Genomic DNA, 19,624 nt, shown 5'->3' on the forward strand with positions numbered 1-19,624 from the left:
AAGGTGATCAGCACCACTTCCAGGGCACCCTCCTCACCTGTCAGACATATGCAGCCAATACAGCATCTGGGACCCAGGAAGGTGACAACCAGTGGCAGCCTGTCCATTAGGGGCGCACGGGCACTGCCCCCCCCCCCCCCCATCCATGCGTCCGGCCCACTAATGTACAAGCAGGGGGCCGGAAGCATGGATTCCAATGGGAGGAGGGGTTTCTTTTTGAAGCATGTAATTAGACCCAGAGGCTCTAATACAGTGGTGGCTGGTGCTTAAAGTTTTTTGGGGGGGCGCAAACAAATGGAAAAATTCTGAAAAAAAAATCAATTGCAGCCTCACTGTGCCTGTCAAATGCAGCTTCACTGTGCCCATCAATTGCAGCCTCACTGTGCTCATCAATTACAGCCTCACTGTGCTCATTATGAGGGTTTCCCACCATCCCTGTGCTGAGTTCCCGAGTCTGTACACCTGTGCCCATCAATTGTAGCATCACTGTGCCTGTCAATTGCAGCCTCACTGTACCCATCAATTGCAGTGCCCAAAGGGGGGGAGAGGAGGGGAGAGAGGAGAGAGAGGAGGAGGAGAGAGGATGAGGAGGGGAAGAGGAGGAGGGGGAGGAGAGGAGGAGGAGGAGGGGGGAGAGGAGGAGGAGGGGGGAGAGGAGGAGGGGAAGAGGAGGAGGAGGGGGAGGAGAGGGGGATAGGAGAGTAGCGCGGCATGGTGTAGTCATCTCCAGGAGTGGCTGTCTCCTCCTCCCCAGGAGCGGCTTTAGGAAGCGAACCATGCTGCAACCGGTGTGGGCAGATCAGCGGTTCGGTTTCCTGGGCATCTGAGGTACTGGTAGGTACCAGCAATGTATGGCAAGCTGCAGGGGAGCCGCTGGCCAGGAGTTCACGCTGCCATGCTGAGACCACGCCCCTGATCACAGGCAAATTAGGCGGCCGCAAAGCCCCTGTGAGTGTGAGGCCTTAGGCGGCCGCCAAATTTGCCTAATTAAAGGGGGAGATGAGGAGGGGGGGGAGGAGAAGGGGGAGAGGAGGAGGAGGGGGAGAGAGGAGGAGGGGGAAAGAGGAGGAGGGGGAGAGGAGGAGGAGGGGGCAAGAGAGAGAGGAGGGGAAGAGAGAGAGGAGGAGAGAGGAGGAGAATGGGAAAGGAGAAGAAGGGGTGGAGAGGAGGAGGGGGGAGAGGAGGAGGGGAGATGGAGGAGGGGGTGGAGAGGAGGAGGAAGAGGGGGGAGAGGAGGAGGAGGGGGAGAGAGGAGGAGGAGGAGGAGGGGGGAGAGAGGAGGGAGAGAGGAGGAGGAGGAGGGGGGAGAGGAGGAGGAGGGGGAGAGGGAGAGGAAAGGGGGATAGGAGAGTAGCGCGGCATGGTGCAGTCATCCCCAGGAGTGGCTGTCTCTCCCCCTGTGTTGAAAGCCACATGGCGCCATCTTGGAAAACACTGTCGATTGTTGTGGCTTTTGGAAGTGAACCATGCTCCAACCGGTGCGGGCAGATCAGTGGTTCGGTTTCCTGGGCATCCAAGGTACTGGTAAGTACCAGTAATGTGTGGCAAGCTGCAGGGGAGCCGCTGGCCAGGAGTTCATGCCGCCATGCCGAAACCACAGCCCCGATCGCAGGAAAATTAGGCGGCCGCGAGGCCCCTGTGAGTGCGAGGCCTTAGCCGGCCGCCTAATTTGCTTAATTAAAGGGGGGAGAGGAGGAGGCGGGACATGAGGAGGGGGGAGGGGAGAGGAGGAGAAGGGGGAGAGGAGGAGGGGGGAGAGAGGAGGAGGAGGGGGGAGAGAGGAGGAGGAGGGGGGAGAGGAGGAGGAGGAGAGAGAAGGAGGAGGAGGGGGAGAGGAGGAGGAGGAAGAGGGGGAGAGGAGAAGGAGGATGTGGGAGAGGAGGAGGAGGGGGGAGAGAGGAGGAGGAGGAGGGGGGAGAGGAAGAGGGAGGAGAGGAGAGGTGGAGAGGGGGAGGAGAGGAGGAGGAGGGGAGAGGGAGCAGAGGGGGTGGAGATGAGGAGGGGGGAGAGGAGGAGGATGGAGAGGAGGAGGGGAGAGGAGAGGAGGGGAGGGAGAAAAGAAGGAGGGGGAGAGAGAGGAGGAGGGGGGAGACAAGGGGGAAACAAGTTACTAAAAAGTGGCACGCTCGTGTAACAATTGTCCACGTACAAGTGGTAGCCCTTTCCGAATAAGGGTGACACCAAGTCCCACGCAATCTTACCAGTGCTCCCTATGTAGTCTGGGCAGTTCTCCGGCTCTACGTGACTATCTCTTCCCTCGTAAACCATAAAACTATATGTATAGCCTGTGGCCCGGTCACAGAGCTTATACATCTTGACCCCATATCTGGCACGCTTGCTGGGAAAACTTAATCAGGGACTCATCAATGCAGACAACTTGATCGGGAGTAAACAAGGTTGCAAACTGTTGGTTGTAGTGGTTTATGGGGGGCCGAATTTTGTGGAGCCGATCGTATTCAGGGTCACCCTGAGGACGACAGAGATCATTGTCATTAAAATGCATGAACCGCAAGATCTGCTCGTATCTAGCTCTGGCCATGGAGGCAGAGAACACAGGCATATGATGAATTGGGTCAGTGGACCAATATGACCGCAACTCACTCTTTTTAGTTATGCCCTTGTGGAGGGATAGGCCCAGAAAGGTCTTAAACTTGGAAACCGTAATAGGTTTCTAATCTCTGCCAAGGGTCAAATAGAGATTAGCAGCGATGAATTGACCAGCATACAAATTGCTTTGGTCCACAATAGATCTATAGAGATCTTTCATGAAAAACAGTGAATAAAAATCAAGTGACATAAAATCAACTGTTTCCACCTGAATTCCGGATTGGCCAGTGAATGGGGGAAGTACGGGTGCTTCAGAAGTGGTGAGCTCCCAATTAGGATTGGCAAATTCAACAAGAAGGGCACTATGGGCTAGACGGGCCTGTCTTTGTCTTCTTGGTGGCTGTGGGACTTGTGCTAGCCACCGCACCAACTTGAACTGCACTTATGGGACTCGCAACGTCACCATGTGATACTGCAGTGCTGGTTTGATTACGACCAGGGTATACTAGGCCGCTGGTGCTTGCCAGTTCACCAGAAGGATGAGTAGCACTAGTACTGGCTCTTTACTTTAGTGTTTCTCAACTCCAGTCCTCAAGGCACCCCAACAGGTCATGTTTTCAGGCTTTCCATTATTTTGCACAGGTGATTTGATCAATTTCACTGCCTTAGTAATTACCACAGCTGTTTCAGCTGAGGGAAATACTGAAAACACGACCTGTTGGGGTGCCTTGAGGACTGGAGTTGAGAAATGCTGCTCTACTCCATACGAGAGCCCTGCGGTTTTTCCACCTCAACAACAGCAGAAGAACGGGGTCAGGTACGCCTGACCTTGGCAGGGACCACTACTCTGTCGTCAGAGCTATCTGTCAGAGTGCCACTGCTATCTACAGGTTTGAATACTGAACCTGAATCTGACAGATGGGTGACTTCCTCTTCACTCTCATCTGTCATGCTCAGAAATGTGTAGGCCTCTTCACTAGTGTACCTTCGATTGGACATTTTGGAATCTAAATTTACTGGTACAACTAGTAAGACTCACAGGAAAAAAGAGTATCTAAATGTCAGAGACTGCTTCAAACACTACCAAAAAAACTGTTAGCGTTCGCAGGGATCAGGCCTGACTGTTTTTGTAAGTGACAGTGATTGATTGCTACTGCATTTGGGTGGGCCGGGTGGGCTGGGTGGAGGGGGTAAATGCAGGTGCTAGCAGATATCTGGACTGATCCTGCTAACGCTGTGTTTTTGGGAACCCTAAACTACTGGGGATGCTGGTATAGATCTGATTCATTCAGACACTATACTATTAAGGGAGGTGTATGGTGCGTGCGTGGGTGTTAGCGCTACTGGCAGTAACCTGACACTGCCTGGGGCGACGTGGATCCTAACTGATGCTAAAACCTAACTGATGTCACCTGCCGGGTGATCAGGGGGTTAAACCTTTATTGGGTAATATACGGCAGGCGCCCTGACACTTTAAAAAACTAACTAACTAACCAGCGTCACCTGTAACACTAATACGGTGATCACTGGTAATGGGGGTGAAAGGATTAACTAGGGGGCAATCAGGGGGTTAAAATCTGTATTAGGTGGTATATGGGGGTGCCTGATGCTTTAAAAACCTGCTCGTGAAACTAATCAACTAACTGGCTAACCCGTGACACTAATACGATCAGAAAAAAATCTATTAGTGACACTGGTGACGGGGTGAAAGGGTTAACTGGGGGCGATCAAGGGGTTAAACCTTTATTAGGGGGGTTTAGGGGGGTGACAAGTGTACCTATGTGTACTGGTGTTAGTGTAGTGTTGTGCAACTCACGTTTAGACATCCTCTCTCTGGAACTGAAAAGAATTCCAGAGAGGGAGATGACATCACTTCCCCTGCCTGTGTTTACACTTACAGGCAAGGGAAGCTTTTTCATTCGCCAGAACGGATCAGCAGGTCCAGGCCAGAAATCATTGGCCTGGACCTGAGGACTGATGGGTTCTGTAACAAATCTGACTGCCACAGGCATGGGGGGGTGTGCGCGCGTGCACCCCCTGCCCGCAGGAGCAAGGGATGTACAGGTATGCCCATTTGCGCACCCGTGCCATTCTGCCGTAGTATATCGGCGTGCGGCGGTCGGCGGTTGGCAAGTGGTTAAAACAAGGGCCCCACCGTTTGCTAGCAGAAGACACTAGTATTCTTCACCTCAGGACCTGCAACATTACAGAACTGTGCTTACTGTACTTGTGTAACCCTTTTCTTTTCATTGTGTGTTTGCCTCTCAAAGGTGTTTGCGGCCCCAGAAGGAGCTGAGAAGTTGACAAGTCTTCTCTCCTCTCCTCCCACCTGTGTTAAGGACGTATAGGTTACTGCCCTTTCTATACCTGCAGTTCCTAAATATTGAAGGGTGTCTTTTCTAATGTATTAGTTATTTGTAGCAAGGTTTAACAGTGTTGTAAGTAATGTGTTGTAAGTAATGCTTTAAACCGTGCTGATATATTTAACTTGTTTATCACTACCAGGTGTGTGTCTATTTTTGGTGATAATCCACAGCCAGGATAATGGTATTTACCACATGTGTCCTTAAATGTGTTTGCAGTAATTTTATTTAACCAGGTGTGTCAGAGGAGCTGAGGTCATTCTTGGAGTTGAGGTGGAGATCAGAGAATCCAAATTCACCAAGCGGCTCCTTCGGGGGTGGTGCTACATTTCCAAAACTGGATATTGCTTCGGTGGCCACCCAGGCAGCCCAAGTTCACTCGTTTGAAGCACTTATTAACATACTATATAGGAATGGCCCATATCCTGAACAGGGCGGCGGATAGAGCTTAAAGAGTAACTCCACTTTTTATGAGAAAAAACATTCCCCCCGGATGATCTATGTACACTGCAAGGATTGTAACAACCTTTGTTTAGGATTCCTACCTTTTGTTATTCTGAAGAAATCCATGTGTGTTTGTCTGCGCCTCTGTGCTGAGTAAGTCTAATGGGAGTGGTTTCATAATTATTAGTCAGCTGTGGCAGCTGAAGAGCACTAATGAGGAAAGCTGCTTGGCCCTTGCATCCCTTTAGACGTGTTCCTATTGAAATACCTCGCAAAAAAATGACATTTTTGTTGCAGGGGATGCCTGAAATCTGACTTGTATCTTAGGCAGACTTCTGGGAAAATTGGTGAGCCAATCACATAAGCAGAAAATGATGTTTCTGGGGAGTGGTCAGTACACATTCTGTGCAGAGAACAACTGTAGCCATATTGCATTGCATTTATAGTAAATTACAGCGCCCACAGATTGAAAAGCTATACAATATGACTTGTATCGCAATTGTACACACTATATTAATTTTTCTTTATTTGCTATTTTTTTTCCCTATGAAAGTGGAGTCACCCTTTAAACTTTCATACATGATCTTTCATATGTGTGATGGTAGAACAGTAGGCGCTTGCCTGAACACTTCTCCAAATGCTCCCTTGTGGCATAACCCTCAGCTCACTGAAATATATAAGATCCCAGACGGAGAGTGTTGGGCGCAATATGGCATCACATATGTTCACCAGCTATTTACGGACCGGACTCTTAGATCATTTAACCACCTAAAGTGGTTGTACACCCTGTACAACCACTTTTACCTACAGGTAAGCCTATATTAAGGCTTACCTGTGGGTGCTTGAAATATCTCCTAAACCTCCACGGTTTAGGAGATATTTACTAAAATACAGAGCGGCGATGACTACGGCGCATGTGTCCTTTAGAAAGGGCACATAGTGCCGTTTCTAATAGGGGTCATGCCGTGACTGGCGGCTCCCGCGTGCATGTGCGGAAGTGGCCTCACGCCACTTCGGCCAGTCACAGAGCCAGAGTTTGCGGCCCGGAAGGAAGAGGGGCGAAGATGGAAGCTCCCTGCTCGTGGGGACAATGGCAACAGCGCGTGCTTCGGTGTCAGGTAAGTGACACATAATGGGCTACTATGCGATGCATAGTAGCCCATTATGCTTTACTTTTGCAGGGAAATAAAGAGGAAGTAAAACCCTCTTTCTGAGATATGCTGTTTTCAAATGAAGATCAGGTTTTATTTTTTTTTGCTAGAAAACTACTTAGAATCCCCAAACATTATATATATATTTTTTTCTAACACCCTAGAGAATAAAATGGCGGTCGTTACAATACTTTCTGTCACACCGTATTTGCGCAGCGGTCTTACAAGCGCACTTTTTTTGGAGAAAATACACTTTTTTTAATTAAAAAATAAGACAACAGTAAAGTTAGCCATTTTTTTTATACTGTGAAAGATAATGTTACGCCAAGTAAATTTTTACCCAACATGTCACGCTTCAAATTTGCGCCCGCTCGTAAAATGGCGACAAACTTTTACCCTTAAAAAACTCCATAGACAAAATTCAAAATTCTACAGGTTGCATGTTTTGAGTTACAGAGGAGGTGTAGGGCTAGTATTATTGCTCTCGCTCTACCGATCACAGTGATACCTCACATGTGTGGTTTGAATACCATTTTCATATGCGGGCGCTACTCATGTATGCGTTTGCTTCTGCACGCAAGCTCGGCGGGACGGGGCACGTTTAAAAATTTTTTTTTTTTTCATATTTAGTTTACCTTTTATTTTTACACTGTTCTTTAAAAAAAAAAATGGTGCCACTTTTATTCCTATTACAAGGAATGTAAACATCCCTTGTAATAGAAAAAAAGCATGACAGGACCTCTTAAATATTGTATCTGGGGTCAAAAAAACCTCAGATCTCATATTTACACTAAAATGTAATAAAAAAAAAAAAAATTGTCATTTGAAAAAAAAAAAATTGTCTTTTAAGAGCTTTGGGCGTAATTTTGATGTCGCTTCCGCCCTACAAAGATATGGAGAAGGATGGGGGCCATTTTCCCCTCACTGGTCTCCATACCAAGCCAGGAGAAGGATCTGATCGCCTCCGCCGGCGGAGGGCACCAGAGCGCAGAGGGCACCAGAGAGCAGCGGGAGGGGGGGCCCCTCTCCTGCCGCTGATAAAAGTGATCTTGCAGTGAATCCGCCGCAGAGACCACTTTTATCTGAAAGCGGACCGCCCGCTGAAGAAGAGGATACCGGGGTTATGGCAGCTAGCTGCTGCCATAACAACGATACTCCTCTTTAAAGTAGCGACGTAAAACTGCAGCGGCGGTTCGTAAGTGGTTAAAGACTTGCAGATAAATATAGGATTCCCTATACTTTCTTTTTCCGCTATCTAAAATTACATCATGCAGTGGCGGCATAATTTGGTTTAAAGGAGGTCAAGCTTTGTCCCTCTAGTATGGAAAAAATGTTATTTGAAGATGATCACTCAAAGCTAATTTCCAGATACTATTATACCCTGTAGCTGCACAGTGGAAATCTGACATACCATCCCTTACAGAGGAGTCATGGTCTGAGGTCATGGAATTGCTGTTGCCTTCGGTGATCTCAGCCAGAGACAAACTGACATAATGTAATTATTTGAACCAAATATACTATACCCCTTCAAGTCTTCATAAAATAGTGTAGGGCGGATTCACCGAATTGTCCACGGTGCAATGCTGCCCGTAAGAGATTATTGCCATATGATTTGGCTCTGCCCCCTTGTGGGGAGATTCTGGGCGGCAGTTCTGAAATTCTTAGAGGAAAATATAGCCCTCTCCATCTAGATGTCTCTTGGGGGATTTGGAGAAGGAGGACATAACTAACTCTCAGAAAACCCTACTAAGGTTAGTTTTTTTGCCAAAAAAGTGTTGGCTCTCAGATGAAAGGACCCGGTCCCTCCATCTCTTCAAGGTTGGGTGGAACTCATTAACAGAGCATTGCCAATGTACTAACTAACATACATTTAGGGGTTGCCCTAAAAGCAGGGCTTTTTTTCCGCAAACAATAGGTGCTGGAACTCAACCACGACCCCCCAAAACCCCTCCCCCCACACACACCCTCCAAATCACATCAAATGGTGGGTGTGGTCATATTTCACAAACAGTAGAAGGGTCTTAAAGGGGAATTAAATATCAGGATTGCATTACACACAGAGTGCAGAGTTCATGGGGGTTACACACAGAGTGCAGAGCTGTCAGAGCTGAAACCAGACTTCTATGTTTACAAGTGATTGTGGTGAGCAGGCACCAAAGGGTCTGAGCCAGAGGTGGTGGAACTGAGTTCCACCAAGTTCCCCCTGAAAAAAAGCCCTGCCTAAAAGGTTTGAGAAAATATGGGCTGGATGGATAAAGTCTGTATCTGGGGACATAAAAGTGTAGTATGGGTGGGGGTGGCAGAGTAGCCTAAGTATGTAACTAAACAGAAGGGGGCTAAGTGTACACAGAAGTAGCACTGAGTTTTCTTGAATACTCAAAGCGTGGTAGAGTATAATAGGATCAAAAGGTTTCAGGTTTAGTTTGTTTTGTTTTTTAAGACTGGCTTTATTGATAAGATGCTGAATGTGTATAATAGGATGCACATATCTTGTTCATATGTAACATGATTATGGATGTATGCTTATCAATGTTATCCTCCATACAAGGTGGGTTATGAATGTATATATGTATATATATATTTTTGTTACAATATGAATAAAATGTACCCTTTAAAAAAAAAAAAAGAGGTTCCTTTTGTCTCTCTGCTCTCTAGCAGTGGATACTTGCTTGGCTTTTTCATAGACAATCTTCAAGCTTCTTGGAAGTCAAATCGACATATCCTCGATAAGAGGCCTGAGAAGTGTGATCCAAGGATATTCCAAATGCCAGATCCACAGGCAAACGAGCCTCTCTCCCGAACATCAACCGGTAAGGAGAGCACCCAGTGGAGTCATTCACCGTACTATTGTAAGCGTGGACCACTGCAGCAATGTAGTCACCCCAGTGTTGCTTCTTTTCCAAAGGTAGGGTTCCTAACATGTTCAATAAAGTACGATTGAAACGTTCTGGATGTGGATCTCCTTGTCAATGATAAAAGGTGCGGTTCAAGATTTTTGAATGCTCAAGAGTTCACACAGTCTTTTTATCAACTTGCTCTCGAAATCCCGGCCTTGGTCCAAATGCAAGCGCTGAGGTAGGTGAAATGGACGGAAAACGCCTCCACCAGAGTTTTAGCAACAGTACTTGCTTGTTGGCCTTTGGTCAGGAAGGCCTGAGCATAATAGGTGAAATGATCTGTCACAACCAGGACATTGCTTTGCCCACTCAGGTCTGGTTCTAGACAAAAGAAATTAATGCACACCAGTTCCATCGTCTCTTGGGTCTGCAGATGGCCCATTGGGGCAGCCCTACCAGGCAAGTCTTTCACCAAATACAGGAACGGCAGTAACTTACGACTTTTCAGCCCTCATAGATGGCCAATAAAAGCGGTCCCTAACTATCTTAAGAGTTCTGCCTGGCCCCAAATGCCCATGGTCATCATAAAGAGCGGTCAGTACTACCAGTTTGTGCTTTTTAGGAAGAAACAATTGGCGAACACCTTCTGGTTCCTCAGATGGGCCTTTCCTGTATATGACTCCATCTTCCAACTGCATCCGTTCCCATTCCTTATTAACTACTTTTGAACCGTCAATGGAACTATTTAGCAGGATCTGGGGGTCCACAGCTGCCAAAGCCTTCTTGACGAGGTTACATAGTGGATCCTCACGCTGATCCCTTTCTTCCTTGGTCAGCTGAGGCAGTTCTTGGCTGCGCACTTGAGTAAAATCACAGTAGCACTGGGGTACTCCAGCAGGGGTGACTCCCACAGCTTCAGCTCCCATGGCCCCTTTAACGATGCTCTACTCCCTGGCACACCACACGCACTCCCTCAGGAGGCAAATGGACCCATCTCTTCAGGTCAACGTCTGTGACATACGGTCTTTGGGATAGGACATCTGCATCTTGATTTTCCACTCCTGGCCGATACTTCAGGCTGAATTAAAACTCAGACAGTGCAGCCAACCACCTATGTCCAGTGGCATCCAATTTTGCAGTAGACAACAGGTAGGTCAAAGGATTGTTGTCCGTTTTGACCACCAACCTAGCTCCAAATAGGTAGTCTCGCAGCTTGTCTACTACTGCCCACTTGAGGGCCAAAAACTCTAGCTTGTGCACAGGATAGTTCTTCGGTTTAGTGTTCTATATTCAATACACATCCAAATGGACCCATTTTTCTTGCACACTACCACAATGGGGGAGGTGTAAGGACTCCTGGATTCTTTAATGACTCCATACTTTTTCAACTCAGCCAGCTGCTCCCTGAGATCTTCAGGATCCCTCAATGGGATCTGCTGAGCTCTCTCTCGAAAAGGCCTGTCTTTGCTCAGTCAAATTCGGTGTTGGGCACTTTTGGCACAGCCCACATCAAAATCATTCTTACAGAACATCTTTTCCCACCTGGCTAGCTAAGCTTTAACCCTTTCTTCCCATCTGGGAGACAAAGCGGGACACCGGATGGGAGGCTCTCTCCCAGGGTCCTTCTGAACCAAGTCGTCTGCCGTCACTAGAGTAGCTGCACTCACTTTTCCTATCACCATACAAAGCTTCAGGCTGACCAGCTGACTGCTAGCATTTCGAACACTGACAAGGATTCTTCCCCCATTTCTTAGTAATGCTCTGGTGGATACGATTTCCGGGACCGGTTCTATCTCGATATCTTCCTCCAATGTGTCAGCTTCCAATACCACAAAGGGACCCAGCTGGTCCCAGGAAAGCTTGACGGTGCCCTTCATGCAAGTTCTTTCTCCGGTTTGCAAGACTCTCTCGAGTGTCCAGTCGCCGCAGTCTTCCCACACTTTCGGCGAGTGCCTTTTGTTCCTGCACTACACATTGGAAAGCTTGCCTCAGCTGAGGGTGGATCCTCTTCACAGCAGCACCCTTCACAGCCAACGACGTGAGCAATCTTCTCACAAGGTTTGTATTAGTTCCTATCAACACAGGGGGCCGAGGGCAAACAATGGCCCCTCTTCCCCACATCCAAAACATCTCTTTTCCCTAGTTTGAGGAGGCTTTGACCCTCCTGGGTGAAGTCCTTGCTCTTGCATCTTCCCTTGGGTTTCCATTACTCGCATAAAAGCATGATACATCTAAGTTTGAACCTGGGCAACTTGGGTCATCAACTCTACTGGCCCTGATTCGCCAACTGGCTTTTTGTTGTCAGGACTGACAGATCCTTCTTGCTCTGGTTCTGTTTCACTGTCCTCATCCAAGAAACCAATTTCGGCATGGACAACACGAGCAGATGCTTTCTCTCTCCTTCCTCCACCCAACTCTCTCATTCCCTGACTCTTTTCCTCCAATAGAGCCTCTTCCTCCCGTACTTCTCTCATCAATTCAGGATAAGTTGGAACTGTTCGTGCTCCCTTCAGTAATAGTTTCAAGACAATGGGATGGTTTGGACGGGCCCCTTGTATGACCCGATCTAGATGAGCTTGATCGGCATCCTTTGGATCAATACCCTTTTTGACCAGACTGATCCGATGGACTTTCCGACGGACTTTCAGCTGACTTTTGACGGACTTCCGACGGACTTTTTAACAAACGGACTTGCCTGCACACGATCACACCAAAGTCCGACAGATTCGTACGTGATGACGTACACCGGACTAAAATAAGGAAGTTGATAGCCAGTAGTCAATAGCTGCCCTAGTGTTGGTTTTTGTCCGTCGGACTAGCATACAAACGGATTTCTGGGTCCGGCGGAGTTACGACGTAAAGATTTGAAGCATGTTCCAAATCTAAAGTCCGTCAGATTTTCGACTGGAAAAGTCAGCTGAAGGTCCGATGAAGCCCACACACGATCGGATTGTCTGCCGGACTCTGTCCGGCGGACCAGTCCGGTCGAAAAGTCCGACCGTGTGTACGCTGCATTAGGGATAATCTGGTGTAGCATTCTGTCTACTCGAGAAATATACTCCAAGAGTCTCTCCCCTCTTTGTTGGTGAGTTTGATTGAATTTGTATGAGAGATCTGAGATCGTCTCAACTCTTCCGAATACAGAATACAAAGCTTCTATGTAGTACACAGCAACACAATCTTTCTTTCCCTGTCTCAAGTTATGGATCACTTCACCTGCTGGGCCTCTAAGGCCCTCACTAAGTCGCTGTCGCTTCACAGCTTCTGGAACACTCCATTCCTCTACTGCCTGAATGACCTGACTCATCCAGGTCGCAAACTCCTCCTCTCCAACTGGGGTTGGCTACTGGCCTGAGAAGAACTGGAGCCTCCAGTATCCTTGGTTTGCATTGCCAGAGCCATTTCTCACCAAGCTCTCACTTAGCCGGCTCATATCCATGTAGAACGAGGTGGGAGGAGAATTAGCCCCACAGGAATCTGCACCAACTGGTCCTGTGCTCCCTGCACTGGCTTGTGGTGGCAGTTGCCCCTCTGTGGCCTCTTCCCCCGCTTGCAGTGGGTTCCCCCGAGCAACTACCCCTTTCACCAGAGGCACCTTTTCTTTCCGGAAACAGGCAGGTATTTCTTCCTGCCACTCCATCAGCTAAGTCCTGGATAAACAGCCAAGACTCCGTCAAAAAGGTCATGTTAAATGACAGTTTGAAATCACAAATATAGAATATCAATGTACACAGACAATAAATGAATGAATCTCTAAGAAAGGCTACTGGTTGCTGTCTATAATACCACTGCAAAGGGGAACCCCAGGCTGGCCTATTATACCTTTAATCCTAACGAGAGATGTGGTAATTTAGGTCCTTGCAATTATCTGCACCGGCAAGTTGGAGCTCAAAGAACAAGAATTCTGAGTGTGGCACAGTGATATGTAGTCCAGGGAAAGTTCTGCTGATCAAGGATGTCTGTTCAGGAGACTACAGCTCCCATAAAGCTCTTTGCTTGGCTCAGGAAGATAATGTATGTAATCTGAGCCCAGCACTAGAGGAACACAGAGACAGTCCAAGAAAGGAGAGGGTAAGTCTGCAGTGTCAGATAACTGTAGTCCGCTGTCAGCTACATAGTTTTGCAGCTCACTAATTCTTAGAGCCCTTTCACACCGAGACGCCCATAGCATCAGCAGTAAAACGCCGCTATTTTTAGCGGCGTTTTACCGTCGGATTAGCGGCGCATTTCAGCCGCTAGCGGGGCGCTTTTACCCCCCCTAGCGGCTCAGAAAGGGTTAAAACCGCCCGCAATGCACCGCAATAGCGGCGTTTTTCCGGTGGTATCCCAGCGCTGCCCCATTGGTTTCAATGGTTTCAATTGGGAGAGAGCGGTGGAGGAGCGGTAAACACACCGCTCCTTCACCGCTCCAAAGAAGCTGCTGGCAGGTCTTTTCCTGATGTCCTGCCAGCTCAGCGCTCCGGTGTGAAAGCCCTCGGGCTTTCACACTGGAGACAATGCTGCAGCTGTTTGAGGGCGGATTGCAGGCACTATTTTTAACGCTATAGCGCCTGCAAAACGCCCACGGTGTGAAAGGGGTCTTAGATGTGATGGCTGCATTTGTTTTCTTATTTTGGGCTTTTCTTTTGTTTTCACCTGGTGATCTGCCCAGCATGTCACTCATTGCGGACTGTCACTTGCCAAACGTTGCGGATTGTCCCTTTCCACGTCATCTGTCACTCGTTGCCGAATGTCACTTGCTGTGTCACTTTCCTGCTAAGGTGGGGATTGTCTCTTGCTGTGTCCCAGAGTCAGGAAGCAGAGAGATGATGTAATCTCTCTGCTGCCTGCGTCTGCCTGCACAGTGAAGGCGGAGCTGAATGGGATGTAGGGCGGGCGGTGAGACATGATGTCATCTCTCTGCTCCCCCGCCCGCTGGCTCGCTGATTGGCCAGCCGCCCTCTCACCCGCTGAGCCCCCCAACCTGCCTGCTCTCACCCGCCCAGCCTCCTGCCCGCGGAGCCATACGCTCTCTTACCCTCCCGCCGAGCCACTCAGCTGCCCAGACCGCCCGCTCTCTCACCAGCCCGCAGACCCGCCCACTCTCTCAGTTGCCCGCTCGCTCTCTCACTCGCCCAGCTGCCCACCCGCGGAGCCGCCCACTCTATCACCCGCCCGCCGAGCCGCTCAACTGCCCATCCCGCCCGCTCTCGGAGCAGCCCGCTCTCTCAGCTGCCCACTAACTCACCCGCATCTAATTTCTAATAATAAAGGAAAAAAGAAAAAAAGAAAAACAAATGCATCCACCTCATCTAAGGATTAGTCAGCTGCAACATATTACACTTTTGTTTTTGGGTTTAAAAACAACTTAATAGACTAAAAGGGAAAAAAAAAAAAAGGAATTGTTCACTGTTAGAGTGTACATAAACTTTAACGACTTTCAACTGGTTTCATCATTCCAGGCATCATTCCAGTATGTATTTTTTCAGCCGGCGATTCCCTAACATGCAGAAGTGATCCGAGTAGCTAATTAGCTACTCGATCACTTCTGCAGGTGGCGGAAGGAGGTCCCACCCCCCTCCCGTCGCCGCCTTTCCCAGGGTCTGCCATCCGATCACGGTGCCCGGGAGTGATGCGGCTCATGGCGATGGCTGCCCTGAACAGAGAGAGAGGAACTGATGTTGTTCTCCTCTCTCTGTAACTCCATAAATCGGGAGCGATGACGAGTTATGCCATCACTTCCAGTTCCGCTTCTTTGTTTACCTGGCCACCAGCGGCCAGGAAAGCAGCCGATCAGACCCATCTGGGTCTGATCGGCTGCATGGGAGGCTAGATGAGAGATTTGGGGTCTAATAGACCCTAGATCTCTCCCTAAAGAGGACCTGTCATGGCCCATGCTGTCACAAGGGATGTTGTTCATCCTTTGTGATAGCAATAAAGTTAATCTCAAAAAAAGTTTAAAAAAAAAAAATGTGTAAAAAAAAAAAAAACTGTATAAAGTAAACAATAAAAATATAAAAAGAAATTTAAGCGCCCCTGTCCCACCGCGTTTAGGCGCTAATGTGAACACATATGTAACTGGTGCTCGCACCACACATGTGAGGCATTGTCGGGAAAGTCCTGTGCAACTCTAAATTGGTAACCTGTAAAGGTGTTTAAAGCGTCACCTATGGCACCTATGGTTACGCGGCGTAACATCATCTTTCACATTATACAAAAAAAATGTATTCCACCATTTTATTCTATAGGGCCTCTGCTAAAAAAATATATATATATATATATATATATATATATATATATATATATATAATATTCTGGGGTTCTAAGTAATTTTCAAGTAAAAAAGTAGATTTTTACATGTAGGAGCAAAGTGTCAAAATTGGGCTGGATGACAAGTAGTTAACCACTTAAAGGAGTTGTAAAGTCTCATGGTTTTTCACCTTAATGCACTCTATGCATTAAGGTGAAAAACTTTCTGTGCTGTAGCACCCCCCTTTTTCTCACCTGAACCCAATTGTTCCAGCACAGAGCACGAGCCCAGCAGCTCCAGCCACTGTCTCGGGTCCTCATTGTATAGACTGAAAGCAGCAGGAGCCATTGACTCAAGTTTCTGTCAATCAAAGCCAGTGCTTAGGGCCGAGTCCTGCTGTCTGTGTCAATGGACGCAGCAGCAGGACTCAGCAGCGCGCCAGCACGGATGTCCCCATAGAAAGCAGCTCTCTGTGGGGGCACCCAATTAGAAGAAGGGGCCCGGAGCGCTGCCGCAGAACCCCAGAAAAGGCGGATCGGAGCCATTCTGTGCAAAACCCTTGTACGGAGCAGGTAATTATAACATGTTTGTTATTAAAAAAAAAAAAACCTTTGCTATCACTTTAGGGACCAAGCCTATTTCTGACACTTGTTGCTTACAAGGTAAATCCAGTATTTTTTTCTAGAAAATTACTTAGAACATCCAAATTATATACATATATTTTTTAGCAAAGACTCTGGAGAATAAAATGGCGGTCGTTGCAATATTTAATGTCACACGGTATTTGAAACGCAATTTTTTGTTTAAAAATACACTTCACTGAATTTAACAAACTAAACAGAAGTTAGCCCAATTTTTTAATATACTGTGAAAGATGATGTTATGCCGAGTAAATAGATACCTAACATGTTATGGGTTAAAATTTGTGGAATGGCGACAAACTACGGTACTTAAAAATCTCCATGGGCGATGCTTTAATACATTTTAACGGTTACCTGTTCAGAGTTACAGAGGAGGTGTTTTGCTAGAATTATTGTTCTCACTCATATGTTTGGGCGATACATCACATGTGCGATTTGAACACCGTTTGCATTTGCGGGTGCGAATTACGTATGCGGTTTCTTTGGTGCGCGAGCACGCTGAGACGGGGGCATTCCGGCTAAGGTTGCCACACCATCCCTTTAATCCAGGACACACATTAATTACACAGGTTCTGTGGCCGATTAAGGTGGTAATTAAAATCACTTGGTGCCTTATCTGCATTAAATCAGCCTCAGAACCTGTGTAATTCATATGTGTCCTGGATTAAAGGGATGATGTGGCAACCCTAATTCCGGCTGGTCGCTCGGGTTTCGTGGTGGGACGGGAGCCTCCGCTCTCGCTCCTGGTAATAATGGCTGCTGAGTCGCATCGGTTGTTATCACTATAAAGCCGATTGCCAGCTCTAAAAAACGGTACCAGGGTGAAGCCTACAACCACGGATACATCGCTTCGCATGACCTGGATAAAGAGTAACTCCACTTTTGTTGAAAAAAAAAAAACATTCCCCTCTGGGTGATCCATGTACATTGCAAGGATTATAACAAACTTTGTTGCAGATTCCGACCTTTTGTTATTCTGAAAAAATCCCTGTGTGTTTGTTTGTGCTCATGTAGGAAACTGAATCTAATGGGAGTGGTTTCATAATTATCAATCAGCTGTGCACCTTGCAGAGCACTAATGATGAAATTTGCTGCATCCCTTTAGATGTGGTCCTATTGGGAGTATCTAACCAAAAAAAAATTTGCTGCAGGGGATGCCTGAAATCTGAGTTTTGTGCAGAGTTCTGGGAAAATCTTTGAGCCAATCACACAAGCAGGAAATGATGTTTCTGGGGGGTTGTTATGTAAACATTCTGTGTACAGAACACCTCCAGGTAGCCATATTGCATTTTCAGAAAATTACAGCTGCTGCAGATTGAAAAGGAAAGGTAATTTTTAATAACATTCAATGACAATATGACTTGTGTCGCAATTGTATACATTATAATTTTTTTTCTTTATTTGCTATTTTTTTTTTCCACAAAAGTGGCGTTACCATTTAAATAATTCCAAAATCTCATTTACGTATTTAAAATAAACTATGCCGATGAACTGACTACAACTAACCGCACAGGTTTACCAAAATGCTGACAACAGTCAGCCCTGGCAGCATACAAGAAATGCAGTGCTATCCTTGCATTTATTTTTACTTCCTCCTCCAGCCTACCTTTACCTCCTCAGAACAAGCGTCGCAATACAATGTGGAGATTTGTCTTTTCCAGCCAATAACGATCAGGCCAAGAAACCTGACACTCCTCTTGTGTAAAGTACATGGGAACAGTAAAACCAGGAAACTGCAGCTCTCCACTGACATTTGCTTGCTCCATGGAGGTGGAAGGTGCGAAATGGGCAACAGCAGCAGCAGCACAAACGGCTTCTGGCCCCCTGGGTGAGTAGATCTGTGTGCCCTGATTGTGTGGGTGTAGTGCCAGGCACAGAGGATTGATCATACTGCAGATCTGATAAGGTGTTGTACTTCTCACTCACATATGCACCTGTCACATTTCCTGGGATAAGGTCTTGCTAGCAGGTGGAGGATCTACATACTGCTTTAATTATATGGAGACTGCTGCTAAGATCCCTTGCCTTCATCCACTGAGTAGGATTAGTCTTCCATAACAGAGATCTTGGATAGAAATACAAATGTTGTTGCCACCAACAATTATTCTGTGGTTGGTACAGTCACAGCGAATCTAGATCTTCTGTTGAATGTTGATTTTGTGGGAGGTGGATATATGGATTAATTACACAGATGCTTTCACTTGCCTACTATAGAGCAGAACCAAGTTTACATGAGCTTCACAATTTGATGAGCAATTTGCAGGAGATCACTTTTCAGAGAGTGTTTGGTAGGTTGTAAGGAGGCTCTAGTTTTAACCCCTAAAACACTGCACCATTGCACCGCAACCAGGGGCATTACAGAGGGTTTCGGGGTGGCCCTATTCAGTTAAATGGGTCACGTTCAGCGGACAGCACTACCCACCAAACATGGCAGAGGGGGTTCGTTTTTGCATCATGGCCAATCCATCTCCTGATAGAACAGAGCCTGGGGGGCAAGCTGCACATGCTCAGTTTGCTGTGTATTGCTTGAGAGTTATTTTTTCTTTTCTTGGGAGAGTGCATGTGATCAGCTCAAGGCCAATCAGCATTGTCCAGACAGAGGGTCAGGGGTCCTGTTGCCTCATAGGACAATCAGGGGAAGACAAAAACTCCTCCTACAAGCTTTAACCAGACACTGATAGAAGTCACAAGACTGCTCTAACTGCTGATGAGAAAAGGTATTTAGCAGTTTATATTTAATAAAACTATTGCATTTCCATGTTCAATGTACTGTGGGAGACCAGATATAGTAAATGCAGGGTACTGGGTTTAGTAACACTTTAAAGTGGAACTTCACTCTCCTATCAACATTGATTATTTTTAATACTCATGCTGCTAGCATTAGTAAATAGATAGGAATGTAGATCATATTTACTTGTTTCAAACATTTTCTTTTACATTTCTTCAGTTACTTCCTGGTTTCTTGCCTAGGCAAATGATGTAATTCACCCCAGGAGTCTTCAGGAGGAGAGGAGGATGTGTTTTCTTAGCTAAGCATACTCTCCTGCATGCATGCTTGAGCTATGGGCAGATGGATTCCAGGAAGTAAATGCTAAATTAATGAAATGTCCTTACTCAAGATGGCCATGGGCAGAAATATTAGGGGGGTGTTTTTCAAAGTGATTTCTCAACAAAATGAAGCATAGAGACATGGATGGATGAGGGAGTTTGCTTTGAATACTAAAAATGAATTAGTGTTTCTGGTTTGTGGTGCTCGGATGCAGTAAAGATCCACTTTAAGACGAAGCAGTAGGAAGTGGTATAGTAGTGAAGTAGTTCAGCATTGTGTTTTCGCCACCCCCCAACTACAAGTGTAAACATAGCCTTAAAGTGTATCTATGGAAAAAATGTTAAATTATATATTCATTTCCAT

At 46.9% G+C, this 19,624-nt stretch overlaps 1 long non-coding RNA gene across 1 annotated transcript in view; it reads right to left on the bottom strand.

Annotated features, from left to right (window-relative positions):
• LOC141110804 (uncharacterized) overlaps positions 1-18,356 on the bottom strand; it is a 43,106-nt gene extending 24,750 nt beyond the window's left edge. Inside the window, exon 1 of the long non-coding RNA XR_012236344.1 lies at positions 17,819-18,356. This is a non-coding gene — a long non-coding RNA (uncharacterized lncRNA). The remainder of the gene's footprint in view (positions 1-17,818) is intronic.
• Positions 18,357-19,624: the final 1,268 nt, after the last annotated feature.

The sequence above is a fragment of the Aquarana catesbeiana genome, linkage group LG10 (assembly GCF_042186555.1).
Source record: "Aquarana catesbeiana isolate 2022-GZ linkage group LG10, ASM4218655v1, whole genome shotgun sequence".
Taxonomy (NCBI): Eukaryota; Metazoa; Chordata; class Amphibia; order Anura; family Ranidae; genus Aquarana; species Aquarana catesbeiana.